Source organism: Physella acuta, unplaced genomic scaffold (assembly GCF_028476545.2).
Source record: "Physella acuta isolate Inbredline_101_S28 unplaced genomic scaffold, ASM2847654v3 ptg002620l, whole genome shotgun sequence".
NCBI lineage: Eukaryota > Metazoa > Mollusca > Gastropoda > Physidae > Physella > Physella acuta.
This window is the reverse complement of record NW_026734074.1, coordinates 20,001-25,000: the sequence shown is the minus strand read 5'-3', so window position 1 is coordinate 25,000 and position 5,000 is coordinate 20,001. Positions and strand designations below refer to the sequence as shown.

The 5,000-nt window shown below is 45.0% G+C and overlaps 1 non-coding gene across 1 annotated transcript in view; it reads right to left on the bottom strand.

Moving 5' to 3' along the window:
• LOC131933772 (small subunit ribosomal RNA) overlaps window positions 1-850 on the bottom strand; it is a 1,853-nt gene extending 1,003 nt beyond the window's left edge. The window contains exon 1 of the ribosomal RNA XR_009385220.1: window positions 1-850. This exon is cut by the window's left edge and continues 1,003 nt beyond it. This is a non-coding gene — a ribosomal RNA (small subunit ribosomal RNA).
• Between the last annotated feature and the right edge of the window lie 4,150 nt (window positions 851-5,000).

Genomic DNA, 5,000 nt, shown 5'->3' with positions numbered 1-5,000 from the left:
CATTATTCCATGCACCATTATTCAGGGCAGCGAGGCCTGCTTTGAAACACTCTAATTTTTTCAAAGTAAACGCGTCGGCCACCCGGGACGCTCAGTGAAGAGCACCCGCGGGGAGAGAGCCGACAGACGGTAGGGCAGGAGATACGGGCAGTGAGCCGGCGCGAGCCGGACCGCCCGCCTGCGCCTGAGATCCAACTACGAGCTTTTTAACTGCAACAACTTTAATATACGCTATTGGAGCTGGAATTACCGCGGCTGCTGGCACCAGACTTGCCCTCCAATAGATCCTCGTTAAAGGGTTTAAAGTGTACTCATTCCAATTACGGGGCCTCGAAAGAGTCCCGTATTGTTATTTTTCGTCACTACCTCCCCGTGCCGGGAGTGGGTAAGTTGCGCGCCTGCTGCCTTCCTTGGATGTGGTAGCCGTTTTCTCATGCTCCCTCTCCGGAATCGAACCCTGATTCCCCGTTACCGTTACAAACATGGTAGGCATATCACGTACCATCGACATTTGATAGGGCAGACATTTGAAAGATGCGTCGCCGGCGCGAGGCCATGCGATCAGCACAAAGTTATCCAGAGTCACCAAATGGGACGACGCAACCCCTTGCGAGGCCGCGCCGATTGGTTTTGAACTAATAAAAGCGCTCTTCCCGATAAAGGTCGGAGCTTCGATTGCATGTATTAGCTCTAGAATTGCCACAGTTATCCAAGTAGGATCGTGTCATCTAAGGAACCTCGACTGATTTAATGAGCCATTCGCGGTTTCACCATGGGACAGTGTGAACTTAGACATGCATGGCTTAATCTTTGAGACAAGCATATGACTACTGGCAGGATCAACCAGATAGCTATCGTTTGCGAGACGTTTTTCCACAACACATCGCGGGACGGGAGACAACGCTCTAGCGAGAGAACGGATCCCGGCATTCCCGGATTTTTTCACATCGGACCGCTCACATTTCCCCCTTCACCGTAAACACGGCGTCGCCGGGAAATCTCTCGATTTGCATCGAGCCGACTGCGTTTTGCAGACCCGTCGCCCGTTCCGAGGGCTGGGCCAGTGCGAGACTTTTATCGAGCCACCAATACTGCTTGGTTGCGTTAGCACTGCGCGTCGCCGCTGGCTTCACGCTACGGACACGTACTTTTACCTTCACTGGCGCGACCTGCGCGCCGAGCCCGCATTTTACCGGGAAGCTAGTCGGGAGACTGAGCCACGCACGGTCAGATCGGGCACATGTCGCTGGCTGCGAGGGAGCGCGGATCCTAGCGTCACATAGAGGCTTCACCGACACTCACCTCCACAATAGTAGATACAGACCGTTTTAACCGCCGTATTTCTGCCCATACCTCTAGTGTTAAACCGAAAAATCGGGTACATAGTCTCGGGGAGGACCGGGGTGCCGCCCCATGAGGGGAGCCCGCACGGAGGGCGCCGGGGGTGCCGCGACCCGGGGGGCGGCGCGGGGGTGTCGGGGCGCATCTACGGGGGCTCACTCGCGCGGGGCGCCCACACTTCCGGGGGGCGCCCCAGGTGGGGGTGCCAACTTTGGCGCCCCCGACTAAGGGGCCGCCCCCACTGCGGTTACACGCTTTACGACCACCCACCCGCGTTCCCCACCCCAGGGGGCATGCGAATCACCCGCCAGGGGCGTTCTGGGACCGAGGGCGCCGCTCCGGCACAAGGGGGAGCCAAAACGCCCCGAGTTCCCCCGCGGCCACCTCGACACCTGGGCGGGCGGCGAGGGGTGTCCTGCGATCGGGGTGGGGAGCTCTACCAGAATCACCCGCCAAACTTCACCGGGGGCGTCTCCCGGCGCCCCTGCGCTCGGGTGACGAACAGCGCCCCGGCTATCCCGGGCGCCCTATGGCGTCCACCTTCGATCGGAAGGGTGATCTCGACTCGGGCTGAGGCGGGCCACAACATCCGCGGTCACATCGGAGCCGTCCAGGCTAACGAGGCCCCGGCTCACGGGTAACCCATGGGGGCTGGACCGGGAGTCCGCCGTTAAAGAAGAAAGAAATGTAGTGCAAACCAGAACCAGTTTTTTTTATTTATTTTATAACTCGACTAATAATCGTCACAAAATTATAAACTTGGTACCTACGGATAGCCCTGGGCCCAACCTAATACAGGATGTCCATAACTATGCGCTAATTAAATAATTAATGGGTATTAAGGTCGGTCTTAGTAAATTGCTATATAAAGTCTAAGACCAGAACCAGTATTTTAAATTTATTTTATAACTCGGCTCCTAATTGTCACAAAATTTAAAAATTGGTACCTATGGATAGCCCTCGGCCCTACCTAATACACCGTGTCCATAACAATGTGGTAATTAAATATTTACTGGGCGTTAGGGTCGGTCTTAGTAAATTGCTATATAAAGTCTATATAAAATTTTACGAATTTAAAAAAAAAATTCCTACCGTCAAAAATAGCGACGCCTAGACCACCACACCTGTTCTGACGTTAAATCCTACTTGCACACACGTGTGGGAATAGATTAGATATCATCTAGAGATAGAATTCCTAATTATTTAATTAAAATAGAGACTCTAGATTTAATAGTTGTGTCATAGTTACATTAAGTCGAATTAGCGAAGCGGAGGCGGGAACTAGATTCTAGATCTAACACTTCGATTGCGATGAAAAAAAAATAGCTTTATTTTAAGGCCGACAAGGCAAATACGGTTTAATTAATATTAAAGAAATAAGTCCGAACACCTACCTTAAGCGAATCATCTACACAACACATGACTAGAAATAATACACGTCCACACGAAGAGCGATTGAAACGGTGACTGCAACGGTGAAAACTTGTACGACGGAAACATGGCGCCTAGGTTATGCCTACTTCCGGTCTGATGAAAATTTTTAATTCATTTTAAATTTTGCGCTCTATTTCGTCCGCGCTTGTCCACTTAAACTCTACAGAAAAGATAGTCTATATAAAAAATAATTCCTAGAAGACAATTTTATGAGAGATCACCCACATTTATTTACCCTGCCTGTCTACCTTAGGGTTAGAGTTTGAATTTTTCTAGATTCAAGCCAAATATGCCGTGTCGATTAAACGACGACGTACATAACAGAGCGAAGACAATGAATGGTTCCTTAATTAACTATAATTACGGTCCTAATACAACTACAATTCACCATAGTACTAATATGTATGTGTATTGTTGTTTTGGGAGTTCTGTCATTACATTTTAAATTATAAAAAAAACGGGTTTACGATACACTTCATTACGCCGCCGATCGTGGTTTTAGATTTAAATTTGGTCGGATTCGGTTTATTATTAATTTATATAATACTTTATACATACTTTAATTCATTAAATACATTTATCTATGTATTTATTTCATTAGTTAAGTATTTGTTTAACTAAAAATTATCAATTTAAGGCATAACAATTACAGAAAACGATTGTATTTGAGATAAGTCTTATCGAACCATTAGTAGCTGGGTCGGTTTATTATTAATTTATCTAATACTTTATACATACTTTCACTCATTAATTACATGTATATATGCATTCATTAAATCATTTAAGTATTTATTTCATCAAAAGTATCGATTGAAGGCATAACACTGATAGAAAACGATTGTATTTGAGATAAGTCTTATCGAACCATTTAGTAGCTGGTTCGCGGGTCGGTTTTATTCCTTAACTCTAGATTTAAGTCTATCGTGTTTAATTTCAATTTAATTTATCACAACTTTTAGATTTTGTACTAGATTAAGCTACATTGAAGCTTATTTTTCACTATTTAATCAATAGAGGATATTATATAATATTTTTAAGTCTAATATTACGCAGCCGTTTGTTAAATCTAGTTTTACAACGACGACTCGCGCGATTTCGGTTTGGTTTTAAACTTAAGTTCATTGATTCTTAAAATATATATTCCAGTTAGAATAGAACTGAATACGTACCACATGATGTATACACACGTTTGGGTTATTTATTTATTTTAAATTTAGTTTATTATGACCGATCGTAATTAACTTTGGCGATACCGGGCTGATATGTCTTATCGACCGGAAAACTACTGTCCCTTCGGTCGACTAGTTTGGTCTTAGACGGCATTACCGAGGTTTGAAAACTCTTACACCGTGTTTTTATTTTCACATAGATCCTATATTTTGATACCAGTCATTCGTTTAAGTTTAAATTAGAAAACGTGAAATGTAGTTTATTGGAAACACTAATGTTTTTAATTTTGTACAAAATAAATTTTTATTCGTTTCAGGTAAACGGCGGGATGAGAAAAATCTGCTTTCTACAACACATACATTGGTTAAGAATATAAAGTGAAATATAGTTTGTACAAACACCGTCTCTACTTAGCAGCTTAGCCTCTACGGCAATGCCGCGTCTTACACTGGGCGAGCTTGAGACTGGAAAACTCTCGATCACTCTACGCGGGAATGCCGCTAAGTCGAGGCGGTCTGATCGGCAACCCATCAAACTTCAGCTCATCTATTTTTTTTTTATTTTTCACAATTTTTTTAAAATTCGGGTAAACGGCGGGATGAACTCAACAAATTTTTCAATTGGGTTTTTAATATCCACGTACATTCAGCGCAAAGTGAAATGTAGTTTTAATGTATTTAAACATAGAACAACCACCGTCATTCGCCAGCTCTGTTAGACTAACGACTCGCCGCTTCGCATCCTCGGTGGAACGGGCGACCTCTCGATCACTTGCGGCCACAGTACGGCAATGCCGCAAAATAAAGTCGGTTTGATCGGTGAACTGCCACTCGCACGATGAAACTTTGAGACATTTTTTTTCGGACTTTGAAAATTTTCAAAGTCCGACCGAATGACGAAAAGTGAAATGTAGTGCAAAACTTTGAATAAAAAAAAAAAGAAACAGGCGCATGAGACGACACGTCGTCCCATGCCATTGCCTGTCTCTCTTCGATGGACGACGGCGACGCAGCGCTTTTCCAGTCACTCAGTGGTGGGTCACCGGGCGAATTGAG